Source organism: Pseudophryne corroboree, chromosome 11 (assembly GCF_028390025.1).
Source record: "Pseudophryne corroboree isolate aPseCor3 chromosome 11, aPseCor3.hap2, whole genome shotgun sequence".
Lineage (NCBI taxonomy): Eukaryota > Metazoa > Chordata > Amphibia > Anura > Myobatrachidae > Pseudophryne > Pseudophryne corroboree.
In genome coordinates, this window is record NC_086454.1 from 31,645,110 (window position 1) to 31,659,013 (window position 13,904).

The window sequence follows — 13,904 nt, forward strand, 5'->3', positions numbered from 1 at the left end:
TACAACGGCCTTCTACAAGCGGTACATCTTCAAGATCATCCCGTGCAGATCCAGTCGGACAATGTAACAGCAGTCGCGTACATAAACAGGCAAGGCGTAACGAAAAGCAGAGCGGCAATGGCAGAGGTGACAAGGATTCTCCTCTGGGCAGAAAGACATGTAAGAGCTCTGTCAGCAATTTTCATTCCGGGAGTGGACAACTGGGAAGCAGACTTCCTCAGCAGACACGATCTCCATCCAGGAGAGTGGGGCCTCCACCAAGAAGTCTTCGCAGAGGTGACAAGTCTTTGGGGAGTTCCTCAAATAGACATGATGGCATCTCGTCTAAACAAGAAGCTTCAGAGATATTGGTCCAGGTCGAGAGACCCTCAAGCAATAGCAGTGGATGCACTGGTGACCCAGTGGGTGTTTCGGTCGGTATATGTTTTCCCTCCACTTCCACTGATTCCAAAAGTTCTCAAAATAATAAGAAGAACAAGAGTTCGAGCAATCTTCATTGCCCCAGACTGGCCAAGTAGGGCTTGGTATCCAGATCTTCAGGAGTTGCTCATAAAAGATCCTCGGCCTCTTCCTCCTCGAAGGGACCTACTACAGCAGGGGCCGTGTTTGTATCAAGACTTACCGCGGCTACGTTTGACGGCATGGCTGTTGAGCGCCGGATCCTAGCCCGAAAGGGTATTCCAAAGGAAGTCATCCCCACTCTTATTCAGGCCAGAAAAGGAGTAACGTCTAAACATTACCACCGTATTTGGAGAAAATATGTGTCTTGGTGTGAATCCAAGAAGGCTCCTACGGAAGAGTTTCAATTGGGACGTTTTCTCCATTTTCTGCAGGCTGGTGTGGATGCGGACCTTAGATTGGGGTCAATCAAGGTCCAGATTTCGGCCTTATCAGTTTTCTTTCAAAAACAATTGGCCTCCTTTCCAGAAGTTCAGACGTTCGTGAAAGGGGTTTTGCACATCCAGCCTCCGTTTGTGCCTCCAGTGGCACCATAGGACCTTAATGTGGTGTTGCAGTGCCTTCAATCAGATTGGTTTGAACCTCTGCAGGAGATAGAATTTAAGTTTCTACTTGGAAAGTGGTGATGCTTTTGGCCTTGGCATCCACAAGGCGGGTGTCTGAGTTGGGGGCCTTGTCTCACAAGAGCCCTTACCTGATCTTCCATGAAGATAGGGCAGAGTTAAGGACTCTTCAACAATTTTTTCCAAAGGTGGTTTCGTCCTTCCACATAAACCAACCTATTGTGGTGCCAGTAGCTACTGACACTTTCACTGAGTCAAAGTCTCTAGATGTGGTTAGAGCTTTGAAGATTTATGTCGCAAGAACAGCTCGGATACGGAAAACAGAGGCTCTGTTTGTCCTGTATGCTCCCAACAAGATTGGGGGTCCTGCTTCTAAGCAGACTATTGCGCACTGGATCAGAGGGACGATTCAGCACGCTCATTCCACGGCAGGATTGCCGATACCGAAGTCGGTGAAGACCCATTCTACTAGGAAAGTGGGCTCATCCTGGGCGGCTGCCCGGGGCGTCTCGGCTTTACAGCTTTGCCGAGCGGCTACTTGGTCAGGGTCAAACACATTTGCTAAATTTTATAAGCTTGACACTTTGGCCGATGAGGACCTCAAGTTTGGTCAATCGGTGCTGCAGAGTCATCCGCACTCCCCCGCCCGTACTGGAGCTTTGGTATAACCCCATGGTACTGAAGTGGACCCCAGCATCCTCTAGGACGTATGAGAAAATAGGATTTTAATACCTACCGGTAAATCCTTTTCTCCTAGTCCGTAGAGGATGCTGGGCACCCGACCCAGTGCATAATTTACCTGCAGTTTGTTCTTTATAGTTACACAAGTTATGTTTCATTTGTTTTCAGCATGTTGCTGTAAATGGTTCATGCCTGTTGGCGTGTGTCATGTTGAATGCCATGTTGTGCGGCATGGTTGAGGTGTGAGCTGGTATGAATCTCACCATTAGTATAAAGTAAATCCTTTACTCGAAATGTCCGTCTCCCTGGGCACAGTTCCTATAACTGTGGTCTGGAGGAGGGGCATAGAGGGAGGAGCCAGTTCACACCCTTGAAAAGTCTTAAAGTGCCCATGGCTCCTGCGGAACTGTCTATACCCCATGGTACTGAAGTGGACCACAGCATCCTCTACGGACTAGGAGAAAAGGATTTACCGGTAGGTATTAAAATCCTATTATTATTTTTCTGAGTTGGTTAGGTACAGGCAGGTTGCTGGCAACAGTCTCCCTGCTTTGTGGGACTTGAAGGGGGGGAAGAGTAGGAACCAACTATAGAAGTACATGGTTCTCTATCTCCGCTGACAGGACACTGAGCATGGTCGCCACCCCCTAACAGTGCCAGAAGTAAGAAGAGTGGTGAGTACAGCGCCGGCGGCCTGGGAAGTGGGTCGCCAGTGGGAATGGCGGCACAAGGGTGGGAGCGCAGCTCTGACAGGCTGTTCTCCGGAAGGCTCAGCGGCACAATGTGTACGGTGCTGTGAGGGGCGTCCTGGGCCAGCGCAGTCACCCTACACTGGTCACACAATGTTACGGGCTAATCCCACTGTTAACCGCAAATTACCTCAGGCCAGTATAAACAACTAAGTGCGGGAAGATGCGCCATTACAGGGGCGGGGCTTCTCCTCAGAGCGGATCAAGCACTCACCAGCGCCATTTTCTCCCTGCAGATCATCAGAAAGAGACGCTGACAGGGAGCGCTGCCCTCCACGTAACTCCAGCTATCCTCTGCAGTACCACGGTGTTATAGAGTGAATTTAGAGTTGATTAACCTATTAAGGTTATTCAGTCAGCGCCGGGCTTTTACTGTATTAACTGCCTACTGGGGCTGGCTCCTTATACTCTGTGAGACTGTGACTCTCTGAAGGTACTCTGGGGGAAACGGTCTGACATTTTCCTGTGTGTATGTGTATTTATTCAGCTTTGTAGAGCGGCAACATGGTCATCTGCACACACATTCACTCACTTCTACAAGTTTGATACATTTGCATCCAGAGATACCAGGTTTGGACGTTTTGGTTCTGCAGGCTTTGGACAGCACTCCCGCCCTTGGGAGTATCTTTGGGATGTCCCCAGCTGTCTGAAGTGTTCAAGTGTCCCCGAGTGGATTCAGAGAAATGGATTTATCGGGAAGTACCAAAATCCTTTTTTTTTTTTATACTGCTTAACTCTATTACATCTGAATGTATGTAGACAGACTAAACATATTAAAACATACAAAGTATACTCAGAGATAAATGAAAATAAGAATGATAGCTGTGGTTTTCTATTATCCTATAGCCAGAATTAGTACCTCTAATCTGCTTCACTCTCCCTATTTCTGTGTTGTGTATGTGAATTTACTGCATTGATTAGCTCACTCAAATGAAGACTCCAAGCAACAAGAATGTGGAATGATACCAGGGGGATTCCCTTATAACAGGCTTCACAGCGCTGTGCTTGTAGTTACAGTATAATAAAGAAACCAGAGTGTATTAAAATGGAAAAAGAAATATTTGGTCTAAACCAGCCAACCCTGGTCAGGAGTCTGCGCAGAGCAAAATAATGCAGTTCCTGCAAGAGGTGTCCTCATGTCTGTATAATATACAAAGCTCTCTGGTTCTGGAACTTCAGCTGGATATGTGCCATCAACTGTTTCTACTGCAGCTCCTGCTTTACACTTGCACACTCTGGAAAAATTTGGTGGAGATCCGAAATGATGCCATAGTTTTCTTAACCAATGGGAGATCCGCTTCGTATTCCAGCCTTCCAGTTTTCCTACAGACAAGAAGAGAGTTGCCTACATCATTTCACCTCTGTCTGGGTCTTCACTAGCCTGGAAATTCCCTATCCGGGAAAGATCGGATTCATTACGGACAAATTATTCCGAGCTTGTCTCAGCTTTTCGTTGGATCTTCGCCGAGCCCGGCAGTCCCACCTCTGCTTCTGTAGTCATCTTATGTCTGCGGCAAGGCAGTTGTTCAGTAAGGCAATATTTAGTCCAATTCCAAACATTGGCATCCTATGCAGTGTTTTGGAGTGGTTTGTTTGAAAAAAATAGAGGATGAGTAAAAATTGGACGACTTAATCTCTGTGTACAAACGTGGATCTACGCCTCCGTGAATGGGTAATTGAAAAAGGGAGGACTGATTGTCCAATGGTCTGGTCTCTTCCACCGCCTCGGCAATTATCTCCCTCCAGTGAAGAACCTATGCTGGTGAGTCGCTTCATGAGGAATGCCAGAGATGCTGTTTGGAGAAGCTCTGTCTGTATTGTGTGTCTCACAGTCATCAACTTGATTCCTGTTCCAAATGTCTGGGAAGATCCAGGTCCTAGTCTGTGAAGGAGAAGCCAGAGTAGTAGTAAATGCTTCTCAAAAGTTTGATTGTACTCTTTCAGTCTGTCTGAAGGTTGCATAACACAGCAAGAGAACTGCGGCCCTTCTGGATTCTTGCGCTGCCAGAAATGTCATAACCAGTGCTTTGGTTCAAGAACTCTGTTTGCCTACTGAATTGTTGCCCCATTATGTATATCTCACAGTGTGGACGGAAGTCATATCTCTGACAGTATCATTGCTTATCAGTGCCTTTGAAAATTTAAGTTGGTGCTCTGCACTCAGAATTTGAGTCTTTCTGCTGCGGAGTACACTGTTCTCCACAAGAATAGACATTGGGGTGTAGAGTAGGATCTTGATCCGAGGCACCAACAGGCTCAAAAGCTTTGACTGTTCCCAAGATGCATAGCGCCGCCTCCTCTATAACCCCGCCTCCCTGCACAGGAGCTCAGTTTTGTAGTTGGTTGGTGCTGCAGATAGCAGGCACGTAACAGAGGGGCTGCTCCTGGCAGCCCTAAGAAGAGCTTTTTTGTGAAGAAAAGTGAAGACTACAAGGGCTGCAGCAGAGTTTAGATGTCAGGAGACATTCCCTGCTGCAGCTCCATCACTCCCCAGCGGCGCTGTACACTCCTGTGTCCTGGTTGCCGGGTACCTACAGCAGGAGGCTCCGGTTTTCTTCACGTTAGACACACACGGCTGAGGCTCTCCAGGATCGCGTGGCCGCGCTTCGGGAGGTGGTAAGTGGGTCCCGTTCGCGGGACCCGCTCTTTATCGTGATCAGGCGCGGCCGGTGGGAGGCGGGCCGCGCGCGCTGGCGTGGACACTGTGGCAGTACAGGCGACCCCACTAGGCCACCAGGGCACGGGCACAGGTCGGTTTCTCTCATAAACCGTTTTATATTAAGCCCATAGTACCGGTGGTTATGTCCAGCAGGGGGATAGGGCTTAGACCTGTAGCCCCTCCCCCAGCCCCAGGGCGCCATTTACAGTAAATGTTCCCGCCCTGGAGCTGCATATCTCTCTCTCCCTCACTCCCAGTCAGTGTTTGGGCGCCATTTCTCTCAGCTACGCTGTTCCTGGGACTGCTTGGGCAAATCCTCCTTTGTAAAGCCGCCTGACAGTCAGCGCTGTGCCTTTACAAGACACTTAAGTATTCTACATGTTGTTTAGACAGTGATAGTTAAGAAAAAGTGCATTTGGTCGGGGTTATTTGGTACAAGTACCCTGTGATATACATCCAGTCTTTACTGTGCAGTGTTATATCTATTGATTACATAGCTGTATATAAGCTAGTCCAGTGCAGTATTATTGCTTGTCATAACGTCTGCATTGTACAAACTGTGACTATATGTGTGTGCATTGGCCTGCTGGGTGACTTCAATTTCGTGTCTCTCACTCAGCTTGCTATCCCTATATTCTATAACCTGTGGGGGCTAGGTGCGTCAGGTTTATTATAATATAATATAGGATATTCACAAGATATACCTTCATTGTATTTTTTTCTGATTTTAGTCACCATATCTCTCCCGAATCCCTGTTTGTGCTGACTACACTGCGCAGGGGTTTGGGTCAGGTATTGTGCTGCTGACAAATTGTACTGTGTTACCTTATACTGCAAGTTATAACATGTCTGCTTCTGAGGGTAACGGTTCTGGGGCTGAACACACTGGGAGTGGTGCTGAAGCCGCAGATACTTTTGAGGAAAATATAGCAGCTGAGGGCTCTGGTTCTGGGGGTTCCTTGCCCCCCAGTGGGACTGTGGCAACGGGGGGTCCAGAATGACCTGCCGTGGGCTACCTTCTCCATGACGGGGTGGGCCTCCCCCTGGGGGACCCCAGGGTGGGGGGCCGGCTTCTAGGGTATACCCAGGAATGGTTGAAGAACACTTCAGATGCCTAGGTATGGGAAGTCGTCACTCGAGGTTACGCCATAGCCTTCAAAAACCGTCCCCCTCATCGATTTTGCCTGACAGACGTACCTTTGGACCAGACAAAAGCAAAGACTCTTCATTCGGTGGTACAGACCCTTCTGGACACAGGAGTGGTAGTACAGGTGCCTCTTGCTCAGAGGGGCCAGGGGTACTATTCTCCACTGTTTCTAGTCCCGAAACCAAATGGGTCCTCCCGGCCCATTCTCAACCTCAAGGCATTGAACAAGTTTGTGAGAATCTCCAAGTTCCGTATGGAAACCCTTCGCTCTATTGTTCTGGCCTTGGAACCTGGGGATTATATGGTCTCCCTGGATATACAGGATGCTTACCTGCATATTCCTATAGCAGTGTCGCATCAGCAATACCTGAGGTTTGCGGTGGGCAACCTCCATTACCGGTTTCGGGCGTTACCGTTTGGTTTAACCACGGCTCCGCGAGTCTTCACCAAAGTTATGGTACTCCGCCATCAAGGGGTCAGGGTCCTACCGTATCTGTACGACTTGTTGATCCTGGCAAATTCCCCAGAATTCTCCTACGTCACCTAGATCTGACTATCCGGTTTCTGCAAGCCCACTGGAAGAAATCTTCCCTGGTCCCTGCTCAGAGCATGGTGCAACTGGGAGCGCTATTGGACACTCACAACCAGCGGTTGTTCTTGTCTCAGAAGAAAGTCCTGAAGCTTCAGGACAGGATTCGTTGCTTCCTCTCTCGTCCGCAGGTGTCGATACATTCGGCGATGCAGGTGCTGGGCCTCATGGAGCCAGCATTCAACATGGTGGAGTATGCTCAATTTCATTATCGCCCTCTCCAGAGGCTGATTCTGGCCAAGTGGGATGGCCTGCCTCACCGGATCAGGTCTCACATGATCTCATTGACTCCGGAGGTCCGTCTGTCGCTGTACTGGTGGCTCCAGGACCAATGACTGTGCAGGGGTCGCCCCTTCTGGATACCCGACTGGGTCCTATTGACGACAGATGCCAGCCTAAGGGGTTGGGGCGCGGTGTTGGAGCAACACTCCCTTCAGGGTCGGTGGACCAAGGAGGAGTCTTTCCTCCCGATCAACATTCTGGAATTGTGGGCGGTCTGCAACTCATTGAACCTGGCCCAACATTTAATACAGAACCGTCCTGTTCAAGTACAGTCGGACAACGCCACCACAGTGGCTTGCATAAATCATCAAGGCGGCACTCGAAGCCGCTTGGCAATGAAGGAAGTCTCACTGATTCTTCAATGGGCGGAACGCCATCTACTGGCCATATCGGCAATATTCATTCCGGGAGTCCTGAATTGGGAAGCGGACTTTCTCAGTCGTCAGGACGTACACGCCAGAGAGTGGGGCCTCCATCCAGAAGTGTTTCAACTCCTAGTGGAGAGGTGGGGCCTTCCAGACGTGGATCTGATGGCGTCTCGACACAACCACAAGGTTCCGGTCTTTGGAGCAAGGACAAGGGATCCTCAAGCAGCATTCGTGGATGCGCTGGCGGTGCCATGGAAGTTTCGGCTGCTGTACGTGTTCCCTCCGGTGTCACTCCTGCCCAGGGTAATTCGGAAGTTCAGGCAGGAAGGAGGAATCCTGCTTCTCATAGCTCCAGCGTGGCCCAGACGGCACTGGTTCTCAGATCTTCAGGGCCTCTCGTCAGAGCGTCCAATTCTACTTCCACAACGCCCAGACCACCTCGTTCAGGGCCCCTGTGTCTACCAGGACCTGGCCCGGCTGTCTTTGACGGCGTGGCTCATGAAGCTTCCGTCTTGAGGGCTAAAGGGTTTTCTGAGGCTGTCATTCAAACTATGTTGCGGGCCCGGAAACCGGCTTCTGCTCGGATTTACCATAGGGTCTGCCATTCTTACTTTGTTTGGTGCTCATCTAACAATTATGACGCTTCCAAGTTTAGTATAGCCAAGCTTTTGGCTTTTCTTCAGCAGGGCCTAGACTTAGGCCTGCGTCTGACCTCCCTCAAGGTTCATATTTCTGCCTTGTCGGTGTGGTTTCAGAGAAAAATTGCGACCTTACCTGATGTTCATACCTTTACTCAGGGTGTGTTGCGTATCCAACCTCCCTATGTCCCGCCTGTGGCTCCTTGGGACTTGTCGGTGGTTTTGGAGGCGTTACAAGAGTCTCCGTTTGAACCTCTTGGCTCAGCTGATCTAAAGTGGCTTTCCCTTAAGGTGGTGTTTCTGCCGGCTATTGCCTCTGCTAGAAGAGTGTTGGATTTGGGTGCCTTGTCTTGTAGTTCACCATATCTGATATTTCACCGTGACCGGGCGGTTCATGGGACCCGTCCCGGAAATTTACCTAAGGTGGTTTCTTCGTTCCACCTTAATCAGGAGATTGTGGTTCCGGCCCTTGTCTCTCCTGACGTCTCCCAAAGAGCGGTCTTTGGATGTGGTACGGGCTCTCCGTATCTATGTGAAGAGAACTGCTTATATTAGGAAATCTGATTCTCTCTTTGTTCTGTTTGGTTTTCACAAACGTGGCTGGCCTGCCCACAAGTAGACTTTGGCCAGATGGATTAGAATGGTGATTGCACATGTGAAGGCTGGTCTGTCCGCTCCTGCTCACATTAAGGCTCATTCTACTCGGTCTGTTGGACCTTCTTGGGCGGCCCGCCGTGGTGCGACCCTTGAACAATTGTGCAAGGCGGCTACGTGGTCCTCAGTGAACACGTTCATAAGTTTCTATGCCTTTGATACTGCCGCTTCCCAGGATGCTTCCTTTGGACGCCGGGTTCTTGTGCCCGCTACAGTGCGTCCCCTCCCATAAGGAACTGCTTTAGGACATCCCCAATGTCTATCCTTGTGGAGCCCAGTGTACCCCGCAGCAGAAAACAAGATTTATGGTAAGAACTTACCTTTGTTAAATCTCTTTCTGCGAGGTACACTGGGCTCCACAAGGCGCCCACCCTGACGCACTTAGCTTCTTTGGGTTGGTATGGCATTAGCCGCTGACACTTCTCCTGTCATGAGAGTGTGGTGTATGTGGCTACTAACTGTTGTCGTCTCTTTTCCTGCTACTGCATTGGGCGCTATGCATCTTGGGAACAGTCAAAGCTTTTGAGCCTGTTGGTGCCTCGGATCAAGATCCTACTCTACACCCCAATGTCTATCCTTGTGGAGCCCAGTGTACCTCGCAGAAAGAGATTTAACAAAGGTAAGTTCTTACCATAAATCTCGTTTTTTAGTTATTCCCAAAGTATCTTATTGTCTAGTCTTGGGATTTTCCTGGCTCTGTATTCATAACTCTCAGGTTGACTGGAAGACTTCACAAATTACTTTTTAAGATTCCACTTGTATGAAGTCCTGCCTCCAACAAGTTCAACCTACTTGTTCCTCCATCACCCAGAACTTTAATCTGTTGCCTCCCCCATATCAAGATTTCACCATTTGTATTCAGAAAAGCTGGTGCTGATTCTCTGCACCCACACCGTGAATTAGATTGCTCATAGGTCTCATCCCTGGGAAGATTCCTCCAAGTGGACACACCAATCATTTGTCTCTCTCCAAAATCAAAGCCATGGCAGATTATATTGAGAATTTGGTAAAAGGATTTATCGACCCCTCTTCATTGCCCGCTGGAGCAGGGTTTTTTTTCGGCAAGAAGAAAGATGGAGGACTCAGTCTCTGCATTGAATATAGTGGACTCAACGACATCACCATTAAGAATCATCCACTGCCCTTGATCATGGATTTGTTCGATCAAGTAAGTAGAGCCACCATCTTCACTAAACTTAACCTGAGAGGTGCTTATAACTCCGGATTCAAGCGGGAGCCAAATGGAAGACTACATTAAACACATGAGATGGGCACTATGAATACATTGTGATGTCCTTTGGTCTGAGTAATGCCCCTGCCGTCTGTGAACATGTTAACGAGATATTCCGATGTGTATCTTGACAACATCTTGAGTTTCTCCCAACAATTGGAGTGGGCATGTAAAGGAAGTTATCTCCTGTCTCCGAGCTAACCAGCTCTATTGTAAACCAGAGAAATGTACTTTGAAGTCTCCTCCATTCCCTTCCTACGTTACATCATTTCTGACACGAGTCTACAAATGGATCCAGAAAACTTCAGACCATCCTGAAGTGGCCTTTACCAACTTCTCTCACAGCAGTACATCAATTTCTGGGATTCGCTATTTATTGAAAATGTATTAAAACATTTCTACTCATGTGACTCCTAGTACAGCTTTCACCCGCAAAGGGTCATCTCCATCCCATTGGTCTAAAGAATCTTAAGTTTGCTTTTCAGCAAATCAAGCGAATGTTCACTTCAGCCCCAGATCTCTGGCAGCCTGATGTGTCCCAAACATTAATTCTGGAAGTGGAAACTTCTACCGTAGGTGTTGGTGACGTTCTTTCACGATTCGAAGATGGACATGTTCACCCTTGTGTATTCATCTAATGTAAATTCTCGCCTGTGGAAAAAAATGATTCCATTGGAGATCAAGAAGTTGCTATAAAAATTAACTTTGGAGGCATTTGTTGGAGGAAGCTTAGCATCCTATTACTTACCGATCACAAAAACCTCCTGTTTCTCAAATATGCCCATTGCCTCAATCCCAAACAGGCTAGATGGGCCTTATTCTTAGGCAGGTTCAACTGGACCACTTTTGAAAGATGGCTCACTTTGTACCATTCAGCTTCGAGAATGGCCCAGATATTTATCCAAGAAAATCCTATTTATCCATGGAAGTAATTTCTGGGGGGCTTTCAGTTTGTCGCCAAGTTCTGGCGTTCATGAGGCTTAATTCAGACTTGTACACTGTGCAGATGTTTTCTCAATTGAGAGATTAATTGCAAACTGCATGCGCTGCAATCGCACTGCGCATGTGTGTGAAGGTGCCTTTGCAATTCCGCTCACAGTGGCTATTTCTTCGCAGAGTGACTGACAGGTAGTGACCATTTGTGGGTGTTAACGGAGTGGCAGCAAAAATGCAGGCGTGTCATGGATGATTTTGGGGCATGTTTCTGACAGCTGCGATCATGTACTCAGAGAAACGTGGCACCTGTGTTGGAACTGCCACAGCCAGCCTGCGTAGCCATATACCTACTTAAGCAGTTGATGTTCCCCATTGTTGCATGTTGGCTGCGAATGTGTACACAGTTGCGAACTGGTTTGTGATGGCTCTGGTGGGCATCTCTTCATTTCCGGATGGTAGCTTCACTTGCTTACATTAACAGTTCTGTAGCCTAGAAAATTGCAATTTCATTATCTCTAAATTAGGCCCATTATACTCCACACTTCAAGTCAAACTCAAGTTTTTGTCTGCTTACCACCCTCAAACCAATGGACAGACTGAGCAGGTAAACTAAACCAGGTTTTGGAATCTTTTCTTCATCTATATATATGTGGCTCTTTGCAAGACAAATGGGCCGAATTTCTCCCATGGGAGGAATTTTCTCATAAGTAGTATCACTCTTCCTTGAGCACTACGCCCTTCTTTGCAGTTTACAGCATTCATCCCAGGGTACCAGAATTTCTACCTCTTCCAGCCTCCACTGTACCAGCTGCAGATAGCACTTTACAGCAATTTGCCGAAAAATTGGAGAAAGATTTATTCTTTTTTTTTGCAAGGCCTCCACTAGATTTATTTATTATTTATTAACAGTTTCTTATATAGCGCAGCAAATTCCGTTGCGCTTTACAATTGGAAATAACAATTATATAACAAAACTGGGTAATAACAAACAGTCATAGAGGTCAGAAGGCCCTGCTCGCAAGCTTAAAATCTATAGGCATGGATATACAAGGATAGGTGCTATCTATTGGATAGTTGTCCACTAGATTGCAAAGGTTCTTGGTGGGCTGTATAATATGGTCGTACAGCAATGATGAACCAGGGTCGCGAGGAAGGATGAGAAGACGTGAGGATATGTGTGGACTGTGCAGAGTGGATGCAATTTGATAGGAAGGTTTATGAAAGTTATGTGGTTGGTTCTGGAATTTGATACGCTTGCCTGAAGAGGTGAGTTTGGTTTGGAGACTAGAATGCAGTCTTATTGTGCATGGTAGGGCATTCCACAGAGTGGGTGCAGCACGTTGAAAGTCCTGCAATCGTGAGTGGGAGCGAGTAATGAGCGTGGATGAGAGACGCAGATCTTGTGAAGAGGTCGGGTTGGGAGATATTTTGAGATAAGCGAAGTGATGTACGTTGATGTAGTTTGGTTAATGGCTTTGTGTGTGTGTGTGAGTAAAAGTATTTTATATTGAATATGGTAGAATACAGGTGTCAGGATTCTGATTTTGTCTGTCCCCGGTGGGGGCGCTAGTGGGTCAGTGTTGGTGTGACGTAATACACGAGGAGACCGAAGAATAGTCCTGCGCATAGGCGCTGATATTTATTATGTCACAGGGATCACAAAGCAATTGAATAACAGGTGCAGTGGAATGCAATTGCAGTGGAATGCAAAACCAGAAATAACAGGAAATAAATATTCAAAAGTCACTGGTAACTATGATTGAAACAAACAGAACTCCGGTAATTGTAAAAAGCACACAGTCTCAGTTTAACTCAGGATGAAATAACTTTGGAAAAACAGAACTCTGATAACTGTACAGTCTCTATGAAGCACAAGTCCAGATAGCCTAACGGGCTTAAGCAGGAGACAGTCTCTAAGCAAATAGATGTTAACTGCTGAGATGCACAGATGGTAACTGATAATGAGTGCACAGGTAGATAATGATAAAACACCTGAGGAGAGTCTCTTACTGCTGGTGGATTGTGGCTGGCTGTGGCTGGAGTTTGTAGTTCCACAGGAACACTGGAACAGGGAGATACCTTGGAGATGCCAGAAATAGAAGACTGCTGGAAACAAAGGATTGAAGACTGGAACCTGGAACGGAACTGGAACTGCTGGGACCTGTAGTTCCACAGGTCCAATACACAGGGGTATCTCTGCAGACAGATGACTGCAAACAGGAGCCGCCTGTTCACAGAATGTGACGTGTTGTCCAAGGCGATGAGACTGAGCCAGGAACTGGAGTTTATACCCCTTGGTCTGTGATGATTGGATGTTGCATCTGTGAGAACACACCCCGCTGGATTGGGTGTTCAGATCAGCTGTGAGTTAGCTGAAGCACTGTGTACTCCAGGCTGCAGTAGACTGAAAACTGGAACTGAACTGAACTGCTGGAACCTGTAGTTCCACAGTAGTGATGCGATGGAGAATGCAGATTCCTGACAACAGGTAACCAATGGAGGGACTGACAGAGTGGATCTGCAGACGATGAACGTCTAGCGAGGAAGATTAGCCTCGCAGCTGCATTCAGAATGGATTGTAATGGTGAGAGTCTCGTTTTGGGAAGACCAGTTAGGAGACTATTGCAATAATCAATGCAGGAGATAATGAGAGCGTGGATTAGAGTTTTTGCAGTGTCTTGTGTAAGGTATTGTCGTATTTTGGATATGTTTTTTAGATGCATGTAACATGATTTTGAGACAGATAGACTTTGGGGAACAAAGGACAGATAAGAGTCAAGGATGACACTTAGGCAGCGAGCTTGTGGGGTAGGGTAGATTGTTGAGTTTTTGACAGTGATAGAGATATCAGGTTTCCAAAGATACAAATGTGTCAAATGCGAAATGGCGCTCCTTTCTGTTCAATTTGTTCCTCAAAAAGAAAAAGATAAATATATCATGGTGTAGTA